The sequence below is a fragment of the Trichechus manatus genome, unplaced genomic scaffold (assembly GCF_000243295.1).
Source record: "Trichechus manatus latirostris isolate Lorelei unplaced genomic scaffold, TriManLat1.0 scaffold00009, whole genome shotgun sequence".
NCBI classification, from domain to species: Eukaryota; Metazoa; Chordata; class Mammalia; order Sirenia; family Trichechidae; genus Trichechus; species Trichechus manatus.
The window spans coordinates 6,641,773-6,655,796 of NW_004443945.1; the positions used below are offsets into that span (position 1 = coordinate 6,641,773).

The 14,024-nt window shown below is 39.6% G+C and overlaps 2 pseudogenes; one reads left to right on the plus strand and one right to left on the minus strand.

Moving 5' to 3' along the window:
* Positions 1-936: 936 nt before the first annotated feature.
* On the minus strand, positions 937-4,479 carry LOC111819462 (uncharacterized; annotated as a pseudogene).
* A 248-nt stretch (positions 4,480-4,727) lies between these two features.
* LOC101355573 (uncharacterized) overlaps positions 4,728-14,024 on the plus strand; it is a 43,571-nt pseudogene continuing 34,274 nt past the window's right edge.

Consider the following 14,024-nt stretch of genomic DNA (forward strand, 5'->3'; position numbering starts at 1 on the left):
GTTAACCAATGTCATAAAACAGCATGTGTGTTACTGTTACATGAAAAACTATCTGTTCTGTAAGCCTTCACCTGAAGTACAATAAAATATTAAAATAAATAAATAAATAAATAAATAAATACTATGCATAGCATAGTTTTCCCACTAAGATTAAGACAAGGTTATGTGGCATGTGAAAGAAAGCTCAGTTATTAATTTCAGAGGGGAAAGGTCATGAGCTCTGAATAAAGAGATAAGAGAGGAAGAAGTGAACTGCAGGTTGGTCTAATATCCCTGGCCTGTAAGACTGTTGCAATTTCTTTTTGCAGAGACAGCAGGTTTGGAAGGATGATACATTGTCTTGCAGCTGAACAACTTGGCCTTAAAATTTTTAATACCTTGATGAGAATTACAGAAATTGGGGGGTACACTACGTATTTTTTTTGAGAATTGTTTTTCCTATGAAATGTCTTATGTACCATTGCTTATTCTTTGTGAACTTGTGTGTGTGTGTGTGTGTGTGTGTGTGTAGTTTTTAAGCATTCATTCATTGCAACAAAAAGGAACGCATGATCTTTATCTGATGCTAGAAAAAAGAATCAATAAATTGAATTGGATTGGGCTAGACAAAGCCAAAATATTTCTCTTATTAGTGTTCTACCTACACTTGTTGAATACTGAACAACCAGGACCAGGATGGTGGAGGAAACTTTTTGTTGTTTTCGTTTTGTGCTGCTGAGTCAATTCCGACTCATAGCAGTTGGCTTAGGCTGTGTTCTCTAGAGAACCAAAGTCACTGAAAGAAAGATTTATCTCAAAGAAATGGCTCAGGCAGTTGTAGAGACTGGCAAGTCCCAAGTCAGTGGGTCAGGGGTCAGGCTAGAAGATTCTCCTGACTCACATAGTTTCAGGGGCTGACGAACCCAAGATTGGCAGGTGAGACAGCAGCCTGCTAGCTCACGGGCTGCAGAGGATGATGAATACAAGATAGGCAGGTAAGACTGCAGGCTGCTGGCTCACAGGCTATGGAAGAGGACGAATCCCAGGATCAGCAGGCAATAAAGAAGGCCGTTGCCTCAAGTCCCAAAAACCGAGAGGCAAATGATGACAAGCCAGATGCAGGATCCAGAGTGAGCAAAAGCCATCAAGTTTTGCCAGAACATCTATATATATTGGATGCAGGTCACACCCCCAAGGAACCGCCTATTACAACTGATTGAACGATCACATCAGATCACATTATGGAGGTGATTATATCACAAAATGGAGTATAACTACATCATTACGTAACTGCCAAACTGCATCATTACATAACTGCCAAATCACTGAGAATCATGGTCTAACCAAGTTGACACACAACCTTAACCATCACATTCCACCCCTTGTCAGCTTGACACCTGTACACATCTCCTTAAATCATACACAATTTCTTACTAAAGACAATTACAAAGTTGTAGTTTTGCCTTACATGATACTACTAACGTGCGCATAACTGAAAACACCCTACCCTGTTTCCATCTTATATTTTAAAAGTGAAGAAAAGAAAATATTTGATGCACACATACAAAGAAGGAATATTCATAACAATTACGTTCTTGGTTTCCACAACTGGTCCTGTGGTCATAACTGTTATTTAAAACTACCTTCTTCCACCACCCATTCCGTATTCCCTTTGCCTACAGCAAGCACCTTAGCTGGTCATGGTTCTTTGCCTGGTGGTGTGACCCAAAACTTCATTCCTGAAAAGTCTGGGCCCATAATAGTCATGTCAGAATTGGGTTGCTGTAGTTTCCATTGACTTTAATCACAGGGCATATTAGTACTAAGATGTCTTAAGGGATCTTCTGTATTCTAGACATACTCTTCTTTACCTGCGTTATGTAATATCAATTCAATTCCCCCTTGGTAATCAGGATCAAAAACACCAGCCAATACAATGACTCCTTTTTTTGCCTCTTGATCCAGAGGTATGAGGAGCCCAAAGTGGCCAGGAGGCATTCTTAACTTCCAGTTCAGTGGAATCAGTGATGTGTCTCCAGGTGGGAGTATTCCTCCCTTTGGAACTAAGACCTCTAGCCCTGCAGAACATACGGTTAGGGGGACAGGAAACAAAAACTTTGCAAGTGGTTCAATAAGGGTAATAGTGAGTGGTGCCACTCCCATTTCCACACCTCTATTCCTGGGCCCATGAATCCTGGCTTAGGAGAAACAACAGCATATATTGGACGCTGGTTTACAGCATATACAGTCTCCTGGAGAACATTGCCCCAACCCTGCAAGGTATTACCCCTTGGCTGGCACCATATTTGTGTTTTAGAAGGCCATTCCTTTGTACTATTAAGCCAACTGTTTCAGAATGATGGGGAACATGGTAAAACCAGTGAATTCCACGAGCCTGGGCCAATTACACACTTCATTTGCTGTGAAGTGAGACTTGAGCCAAGGCAATGCTGCGTGGGATACCATGACATTGGATAAGGCATTCTGTAAGTACATAGATGGTAGTTACGGCAGAAGCATTGCATCCAGAGAAGGCAAATCAGTATCCAGAGATAGTGTCTATTCCAGTAAGAACAAAACACTGCCCGTTCCATGATGGAAGTGGTCCAAATATAATTAACCTGCCACTAGGTTGCTGACTGATCACCTTGAGGAATGGTGCCATATTGGGACTCAGTGTTGGTCTCTGCTGGAATAGAAATACTCAGCAACTAGCAGAACACCCACATTGGATCCCTGACAAGTGGAGTAAGGGATATTATGGTAGGAAGACCAAAGCAGAAGACATTAGAACTGCCCTTACCTAGGAAAATAGTAAAACAAAAGCAATACCGCTTTCCTGGAGGGACTGCAGATGTTACTGCCACCATCAAGGACTTGAAGGATTGGGCACTCAGCAGTGGGTATAGCCAAATCAGCTTTGGGGGATGGAAGTCCATGTTGCTGATCCCAGGCATAACCTCCATCCTTGCCACCATGGCTACTTTATTCATGAACCCATTGGGCAATGATGGGAATGAATGGAGAAAGAGGATGACTGGTTCCAACAAGCATGTCATATTATCCGCTTGATTCTTAAAATCCTCCTCTGCCGAGATCACCTTTTCGTGAACATCCACATGAGACACAAATATTTTCATTTCTTTGGCCCATTCAGACAGAGCTATCCACATACATCTTCCTCCTACATCCTTGTCTCCAATTTACCATTAACATCCTTTCCAAGTTCCTGATCATCCAGCCAAACCGTTGGCCACAGCCCAGGAATCAGTATACAGTTTCACATTTGGCCATTTCTCCTTCCGAACAAAGCAAACAACCAGGTTCAAAGCTCAAATTCTGCCCATTGCAAGATTGTCTCTTCACCATTGTCCTTCAGGGAGGTCCCAGAAAGGGGCTATTGTGCTGCTGCTGTCCATTTTTGAGTGGTACCTGCATATCACACAACCGTCTGTGAACCAGGCACGAGTCTTCTTTTCCTCAGTCAACTGATCATACGGAACTCTCCGTGAGGCCATAGGCACAGACAGGGAGATGGAAGGTAATGTGACAGAAATAGAGACCGTGGGTATTTGGGCCACTTCCTCAAGCAACTTACTTGTGCCTTCACATCCTGCTCAGGCTTGATTTGTATATACCATTTTCATTTAATGATGGAGTGCTGTTGTGGACATCAGACTTTATGAGCCTGTGGGTCAGACAACACTCAGTTCATTATGGGCAGCACAGGCCACACCATGACTTGGTGGCCCACGGTTAAGTGTTCAGTCTCTACTAAGTCTTCTGATGGTACTTCAAAACCAGAATTGATAAAAAGGAATTAGCCAGATCAGTAACTGCGTACGAGGTACCTGGAGATGTATTAATTTGCTTAAGCAATGAAATCACATCTGGAAGAGCAGCTGCAATCAGAGTCACCGCCTGGTTAAGTTTATAATAATCCACTGTTATTCTCCAAGATACATCTGTTTTTTGCACAGGCCAAGCAGGTGGGTGGAGTGGGGGTATGTTGGGAATCATCATGCCTGCATCCTCCGAGTACTTGATGGTGGCAGTAATATCTTCAATCCCTCCAAGAATGTGGTATTGCTTTTTTTTTACTATTTTCCTAGGTAAGGACAGTTCTAATGTCCTCTGCTTGGGTCTTCCTACCATAATATCCCTTACTGCACTTGTCAGGGATCCAATGTGGGTGTTCTTCTAGTTGCTGAGTGTTTCTATTATAATTATGCATTCTGGAACTGGGGAAATCACAACAGGATGGGTTCAAGAACCGACTGTACACGCTGTGAGATGAACCTGAGCTAAGACTCCATTAATAACTTGGCTCCCATATGCCCCTACTTTGACTGGTGGGCCACTGTGATGTTTTAGGTTGCCTTCAATTAGTGTCAGTTCAGAGTCAGTATCCAGTAATCCCCAAAAAGTCTTGTTATTTCCTTTTACCTAATAAACAGTCATTCTCATAAAAGGCCGTAGATCCCCTTGGGGAAGGCTGGGAGAAATATTAACAGTATAAATTTTTGGTAGTGTTGTGTGGTCTTTCCTCAAGGGAACCAGGTCTCCCCTTCATTCAAGGGATTATGGGTCTGTAAACTGGCTCAAGTGTGGGAATTGATTGAGTGACTGTGATTCTGCAGTCTGGTGATTCAAGTAGATTGTCGTTCACTTGACCTAGAATTCTTCTGCTTATACAGGTCAAGTAAATATTTAGTAGATATCCCATATATTTCATTCCTAGGCACACCATGACGAAGTAGCCAACACCATACATTCACATGAGTCATACTATTCTGACTACTGCTTTGACTCTGCTGTCCATTAAGGTGAATTTGCCCATCTTGTCTTTGTGGATTGAGCACTGCCACTTGCTCCCTACCACCACGGGGTCCAAACAGCCCCATTGTCATCAGGTGTAAGATGAGAAAGCTTTTGAAAAGGGATGGAAAAAATGTATTTAAAAAAGAATTAAAAATGTCAAAATCACAGGAAGAGCAGAAAATAATACAATCAAGATCCTTCTGCCCATTTTGTTCACCTCCACATGCTCCAGATAGATATTTGAAATTAATTTTTTTAATAATTTCTTATTATTGTCTATAATCATTGGTTTAACCTATCCACCATTGAATTAATATTATCATAATTAGTATTGTTTATTCTTCGAATGCTTACATTTAGTATTCTTTTTTTTATACTTTTTTTTTTTGTTGAGACTACACAGCAGCCAAAAAAAAGAAAGAAAAAAAAAAGACCTGATGCTGTTGAGATGATTCCAACTCATAATGACGCTACAGGACAGAGTAAAACTACCCCATAGACTTTCCAAGGTTGTAATCTTTACAGAAGCAGACTGTCACATCATTCTTCCACGCAGCAGCCGGTGGGTTTGAACCATCAACCTTTTCGTTAGCAGCCAGGTGCTTTAACCCCTGTGCTACCAGGGCTCCTTATACATAGCAGAACATACACCAATTCAACAACTTCTACATGTACAATTCAGTGACATTGATTACATTCTTCAAGTTGTGCAACCATTCACACCTCCTTTTCCGAGTTATTTAACCCACATTAACGTAAACTCACTGTCTCCTAAGTTTGCTATCTAATCTTCTAAGTTGCTGTGATCAGTTTCATCCTATACAGATCTTAAAGGAGCACAATACCCAAGGAAGACATTCTTTACCAGATAATCTAATCTATTGTTCGATTTTAAGACTTCAGGGGATATATTTGATTTAAGGTCTAAGGTTTAAAGATTATCTCAGGGCAATAGTTTCAGGGGATCATCTAGCCTCCATGGCTCCAGAAAATTTGGATTCCCTGAAAATTTGAAATTCTGTTCTGCATTTTCTCGCTTTTATCAGGAGTTTTCTATAGAATCTTTGATGTAAATGTTCAGCAATGGTAGCCAGGAAAAGGAGGCAGTTGTTCATGGAGGAAATTAGCCACATATTCCATTTCCTCCTCCTATTCCTGACTCTCCTTCCTCTGTTTCTCCAGGCAAATAGAAACAAATTGTTGTACTTTGAATGGCCACTTGCAAGCTTATAAGACCCCAGGCACTATACAATGAACAGGGAAGTAGTTCTACACTTTCTTAAAATCAAGTCTGTAAGTTATTGTATTATCTCATACTTTTTTGTTATGATTTTTTAATAATTAAAAAGTATGCAGTAGTCTCTTTTAGATAGTCTATTTCCTCCCATTTTTAAGTACTAATTCTTCTATTCATTATGTTTATATTATATATCTCAGATCAGTTTATGTCATCATATGATATGTGAAAATTTTTTAAATCCTGATCTCATCTTCAGTGGTGATGTTTTGTTTTGGAATTTTTAGCGGGTAGGGTGTTCATCTGCCTAGGATCATTCAAGCGTCTTTAGAGGTTTTTCATGGTATTCTGCCGATATCATATAGCTTTCAGTAGTAGTGGACAATTTTAATAACAATTCTAGGCTTGGAAATTGGGGAACTTGCAGAAAGTGTAGGTTAAAAGTCTGGGATTTTTATTGCTCCATGGTGGTATTTTCCCAAATCAAGAACCTAGATAGATGGTATATAATCTTTCTATATTGCAGGAATCATGAGTAGAATTTTCTTAGTTCCCTTTTTATAAATGGGTCATTCTTAGAACACCCAGACTTTATACAGAAGTCTCAGTTCCAACTGTCTCTACTATGGGTGCTTAGAAAACCATTTCATAGTCACATCTGGGTGCTACATACTGAGCCCCTAGCTTTTAGAGTCTGTATCAGAATATGGAACCCTCACTGGCTATTCTACAATAAATCATGCTCACTGTTCTGACATTGTTTCTCTCTTTGTTTTTGGTAAGCTGGAACATTCAATTTCATGTTTTCAAGCCCAGATATATTTGTTGTTTGTGGTGGTGTTTTTTATTTCTTTACCTAAACTAATTCTTAGAAGATTTCATCCGATTTTATGAATTTAAATGCTATGCATATACTGATGATTCCTAAATTTACACACTTAGCACAAATATAGCTCCTGAATTCTGTTCTTACATATCCAAATATTTTCTTTAGCTGTCTATGTAGACACCTAAGAGATTTCTCAAACTTCTAAAATTCAATACTCTTAACCCACATTTCCACTCCTAGATGTAAGGAATCTGGTCATCTTGAAGCACCACCACCCCATATCTGTAAATACTACTACTACTCTTTAATAAAGGGGTCCTGTTGGCATAGTGATTAAAGTGCTCGGCTGCTAATCGGCAGTTCGAACCTACCAGCTACTCCACGAGAGAAAGATGTGGCAGTCTGCTTCTGTAAAATATTGCAGCCTTGGAAATGCTATGGGGCTGTTCTACTCTGTCCTACGGTGTCATTACGAGTCAGAATCAACGCTATGGCAATGGGTTTGTTCTACAATTTACTCAGGCAGAAGCCCTTACAAGCAGACTTGACTTCCTTCTTTCACAATTCATGTTTAAACTGTCCAAAAATATTGTTGAAAATTCCTCTGGAATATATCCAGAATCCAAATACCTCTCAACACATCTACAGCACCTACCCTAGTTCAATGTTCAAGAATTTTATTGAAATTTGCTTCCCTGATTTCACTGTAACTCTTTATCAATCTAGATTGAATTGGACATTTTCAGTGACTCTTTTAAGGTATAAATCATATAACGTTACTCCTGCCCTCTAAAACCAATAATAGGTTCCCATCTCCCTTGAGTGAACTCTAATAAACTTATTAGGATTTATAAGGTGCTAAATGATCTGCTCCACTCCCCCAACTTTCTGAACTTATCTATTACCATGGTTCACACTCACTGGCCTCGTCACAATTCCTTGACATTTAGGGTTGAATGACATGAAATAGTTTCACAGGTCTATGAAGGAAAGTGAAAATTGTTAAGTTTTGGCTCTTTTATAAGACTCAGTACGAAAATTCTCACCCTAGGGCATTTGCATTTGATGCTCTGTCTTTTCCCAGTAACCACTTGGATCCCTCATTTCCTTCTTTCAGGGCTTGCTTATTTGTCATTTTATAAGATAAGCCTTCACTACTTCCTTTATAACAGTAGTACTGGAGCCCTCCACCAAGCGTCTGTCAGTTTTTTGTACTGTGGTGGCTTGATTGGAAGTCGTCAAAAAATGAAACGGAATGCATAAAGATCGATACTCTAGGCATTAGTGAGCTGAAATGGACTGGTATTGGCCATTTTGAATCAGATAATCATATGGTCTTCTATACTGGGAATGAGAAATTGAAGAGGAATGACATTGCATTCACCATGAAAAAGAACATTTCAAGATCCACCCTGAAGTACAGTGCTGTCAGTGATAGGGTAATATCCATACATATAGAAGGAAGACCAGTTAATATGACTGCTATTCAAATTTACGCACCAACCACTAAGGCCAAAGATGAGGAAATTGGAAGATTTTTACCAACTTCTACAGTCTGAAATTGATCAAACATGCAATCAAGATGCATTGGTAATTAGTGGTGATTGGAATGCAAAAGTTGGAAACAAAGAAGAAGGATTGGTAGTTGAAAAATATGGACTTGGTGATAGAAACAACACCTGAGATTGCATGATAAAATTTGGGAAGACCAAGGACTTCTTCATTGCAACTACCTTTTTTCAACAGCATAAACGGCAACTACACATGAGGACCTCACCAGATGGAAAACGTGGGAACCAAATCTACTAAATCAGTGGAAAGAGGCTATGAAGTGCAATATCATCAGTCAGAACAAGGCCAGGGGCCAACTGCAATTGCAGTTGCTCCTATAAAGTTCAAATTGAAGCTGAAGAAAATTAAAACAAGTCCACAAGAACGAAAATATGACCTTGAGTATATCCGACCTGAATTTGAAGAAAATCTCAAGAACAGATTTGATGCATTGAATGCTAATGCCAGAAGACCAGACGAATTGTGGAATGACATCAAGGACATCATACATGAAAAAAGCAAAATGTCATTAAAAAGACAGGAAAGAAAGAAAAGACCAAAATGGATGTCAGAACAGACTCTGAAACTTGCTCTTGAACTTCAACTAGCTAAAGTAAATGGAAGAAATGATGAAGTAAAAGAGCTGAACAGAAGATTTCAAAGGGCAGCTTGAGAAGGCAAAGTAAAATATTATGAAATATGCAAGGACAAGAAGTTAGAAAACCAAAAGAGAAGAACACACTCAGCATTTCTCAAGCTGAAAGAACCAAAAAAAACATTCAAGCCTTCAGTTGCAATTTTGAAGGATTCTATGGCCAAAATATTGAACGATGTGGGAAGCATCAAAAGCAGATGGAAGGAATACACAGGATCACTGTACCAAAAAGTACTGGTTGACATTCACCCATTTCAAGAGGTAGCATATGATTAAGAACTGATTGTACTGAAGGAAGAAGTACAAGCTGCACTGAAGGCATTGGCAAAAAAACAAGGCTCCAGCAATGGACAGAATACCAATTGAGATGTTTCAACAAACTGATGCACCTCTGGAGGTGTTAACTTATCTAGGGCGAGAAATTTGGAAGATGGCTACCTGGCCAACCAACTGGAAGAGATCCATATTTGTGCCCATTCTGAAGAAAGGTGATTCAACAGAATGTGGAAATTATTGCACAGTATGATTAATATCATGCAAGTAAAATGTTGCTGAAGATCATTCATGAGTGGTTGCAGCCATACATCCACAGGGATCTGCCAGAAATTCAAGCAGGATTCAGATGACGTGGAACGAGGGATATCATTGCTGATGCCAGATGAATCTTGGCTGAAAGCACAGAACACCAAAAAGATGTTTACCTGTGCTTTTTGAGTCGGAATCAACTCGACGGCAATGGGTTTGTTTTTTGTTTTCATTGATTATGCAAAGATGTTCGACTGTGTAGATCATTACAAATTATGCATAACATTGGGAAGAATGGGAATTCCAGAACACTTAATTGTGCTTATTGGAAACCTGTACATAGACCAAGAGGCTGTAGTTCAAAGAGAGCGAGGGGATACTGCATGTTTTAAAATCAAGAAAGGTGTGTGTCAGGGTTGCATCCTTTCACCATACTTATTCAATTGGTATGCTGAGCAAATAATCTGAAAAGCTGGACTATGTGAAAAAGAATATGGAATCAGAATTGCTGCAAGACTCGTTAACAGCCTGTGATACGCAGATAACACAACTTTGCTTTCTGAAAATAAAGTGGGCTTGAAGCACTTACTGATGAAGATCAAAAATTACAACCTTCAGTATGGCTTACAACTCAACATAAAGAAAACAAAAATCATCACAACTGGACCAATAAGCAACATCGAGATAAATGGAGCAAATATGGAAGTTGTTAAGGATTTCATTTTTCTTGGATCCACAATCAACACCCATGGAAGCAGCAGTCAGGTAATCAAATGACGTATTACACTGGGCCAATCTTCTTCAGAAGATCTCTTTAAAGTGTTAAAAACAAAGATGTCACTTTGAGGACTAATGTGCGACAGACCCAATCCTTGATATTTTCAATCGCCTCATATGCATGGAAAGCTGGGCAATGAATAAAGAAGACCAAAGAACTGATGTCTTTGAATTAATGTGTTGGCAAAGAATAGGGGATATACTGTGCACTGCCAGAAGAACAAAGAAGTCGGTCTTGGAAGAAATACAGCCAGAGTGCTCCTTCGAAGTGAAGATGGCAATACTTTCTCTCACATACTTTGGACATATTATCTGGAGGCACCAGTATCTGGGGAAGGACATCCTGCTTAGTAAGAAGGTCATCAGAATAGAGGAAGACTCTTGACAAGATGGATTGACACAGTAGCTTCAACAATAGGCTCAAATGTAACAAGGATTATGAGGATGACTAGGACCGGGAAGTGTTTCCTTCTGTTGTACATTGGGTGGCTACGAGTGCGAAGCGACTTGACGGCACCTAACAACACATAACAACAGTAACTGGAATCCTGGTGGCACAGTGATTAAGGGCATGGCTGCTAATAAAAAGGACAGCAGTTTGTATCCACTAGCTCTTCTTGGAAACCCATTGGGGCAGTTCTACTCTCCATGCTGTGAAGTAAAATTGACTCGATGGCAATGGGTTTTACTGCCTGCTTTAATTTTATTCATCAGACATGTCATTTCTTGACAACATAAATTTGTTTATTTACTGTCTTCTTTCACAAAAATATAAGTTATTTGAGGACAAGTCCTGCTTGTTTACTGTGCCATTTGTCCAACCAAACCAAACCCATTACCGTTGAGTGGTTTTCTACTCATAGGGACCCTATAGGACAGAGTAGACCGTCCAATAGTGTTTCCAAAGCTATAATCTTTATGGAAGTCGACTGCCAAATCTTTCTGCCTCCGAGCTAGTGGTGGGTCGAATTGCCAACCTTTCGGTTAACAGCTGAGTGCTTGACCACTCTGCCAACAGGGCTCCTTGTGCTATCTGTAGTGACTGTAAAATTTGACAAAATCAATAAATAATATATAAAATCATTCAGTATTTAGGCCTGGAAAAAAAATTCATCAAAATTATGTTTGTCTCCCATGTAGCCAAATGTATTGATTTATATAATCTGACTAGCATAGATTTCAGAGGATATTTTGTTAACACCAGAAAAGAAATGAGACCTTATAAATATATTACACAATTGGAAGCAGGATAATTAAAATTGAACTCTTTTTTTCCTGATTTTATTTATTTATTTTTGCTTATTGTTGTAGTTTAAGTGAAAGTTTACATTTCAAGTTAGTCTCTCATACAAAAATTTATATATACATTCTTATGTGACCCTAATTGCTCTACCCGTACTGTGACAGTGCACTACTCCTTTCCACCCCTGATTTCCCATGTCCATTCAACCAGCTCCTAACCCTCACTACATTCTCATCTCACCTCTGGCCAAAGCTGCCCATTTAGTGTCATGTATCTATCTGAGCTAAGAAGCACACTCTTCATGAGTATCATTTTATGTCCCACAATCCAGTCCAATCTTTGTCTGAAGAGTTGGCCTTGGGAATTGTTTTAGTTCTGGGTTGACAGAGAGTTTGGGGGCCGTGCTTTCTGGGGCTCCTCCAGTCTCAGTCAGACCATTAAGTCTGGTCTTCGTACTAGAATTTGAGTTCTGCAGTTCACCTTTCTGCTGCTCCATCAGGGACTCTCTGTTGTGTTCCCTGTCAGGGTGCTCATTAGTGGTAGCCGGACACCATCTAGTTCTTCTAGTCTAGGGCTGATGAAGTCTCTGGTTTATGTGGCCCTTTCTGTATCTTGGGCTAATACTTTCCTTGTGTCTTTGGTATTCTTCATTCTCCTTTACTCCAGGTGTTTGGGACCAATTGATGCATCTTAGACGGCCACTTGAAAGCTTTTAAGATCCCAGACGCCACTCACCAAAGTAGGATGCAGAACATTTTCTTAATAAGCTTTGTTATACCAATTGACCTAGATGACCCCTGAAAGCATGGTCCCCAAATCCCTACCTCTGCTACTCTGTCTCTCAAAGTGTTTGATTGTAATCAGGAAACTTCTTAGCTTTGGTTTAGTCCAGTTATGTTGACTTCCCCTGTAGTGTGTGCTGTCCTTCCCTTCACCTAAGATAATTCTTACCTACTATGTAGTTAGTGAATAACCCTCACCCTCCCTCTCCACCCTCGTAACCATCAAAGAATGTTTTCTTCTGTGTTTAAGCATTTTCTTCAGTTCTAATAATAGTGGTCTTATACAATATTTGCCCCTCTGTGATGGACTAAATTCACTCAGCATAATGCCCTCCAGATTCCTCTGTTATAAGATGTTTCACGGCTTCAGCGTTGTTCTTTATAGTTGCATAGTATTCCATTGTGTGACTATACCATAATTTGTTTATCCATTCGTCCCTTGATGGGCACCTAGGTTGTTTCCATCTTTTTGCTATTGTGAACAGTGCTGCAGTGAACATGGGTGTGCATATATCTATTCGTGTGATGGCTCTTATTTCTCCAGGATATATTCCAAAGAATGGGATAGCTGGATTGTATGGTATTTCTATTTCTAGCTTTTTAAGGAAGTGCCAAATCGATTTCCAAAGTGGCTGTACAATTTTACATTCCCACCAACAGTGTATAAGTGTTCCAGTCTCCCCACAACCTCTCCAGCAGTTATTGTTTTGTGTTTTTTGGATTAATGCTACCCTTGTTGGGGTGAGATGTTATCTCATTATAGTTTTGATCTGCATTTCTCTAATGGCTAATGATCATGAGCATTTCTTTACGTGTCTGTTAGCTGCCTGAATGTCTTCTTTGGTGAAGTGCTGCTCATATCCTTTGCCCATTTTTTAATTGAGTTATTTGTCTTTTTGTTGTTGAGGTTTTGCAGTAGCTTGTAGATTTTAGAGATTAGACGCTGATCAGATTTTTTGTAGCCAAAATTTCTTTCCCAGTCTGTAGGTTGTCTTTTTACTCTTTTGATGAAGTTTTTTGATGAGCATAAGTGGTTGATTTTTAGGACCTCCCATTTATCTAGTCTCTCTTCTGGTGTTTGTGCATTGTTACTTATGGTTCGTATTCTGTTTATGTCATGTATTGGGGCCCCTAGCCTTCTCACTATTTTTTCTTCCATGATCTTTATCGTTTTCGATTTTATATTTAGGTCTTTGATCCATTTTGAGTTAGTTTCTGTGCATGGTGTGAGGTACGGGTCTTGATTCAGTTTTTTGCAGATGGATATCCAGTTATGCCACCACCATTTGTTAAAGAGACTGTCTTTTCCCCAATTAATGGACTTTGGGCCTTTGTCAAATATCAGCTGCTCATAGGTGTGTGAATTTTTGTCTGGATTCTTAATTCTGTTCCGTTGTTCTATGTGTCTGTTGTTGTAACAGTACCAGGCTGTTTCAACTACCATGGCGGTATAATAGATTCTAAAATCAGGTAGTGTGAGGCCTCCCACTTTGTTCTTCTTCTTGAGTAATGCTTTACTTATTCGGGGCCTCTTCCCTTTCCATATGAAATTGGTGATTTGTTTCTCCATCTCATTAAAAAATGCCGGTGGAATTTGGATTGGGATTGCATTGTATCTGTAGATT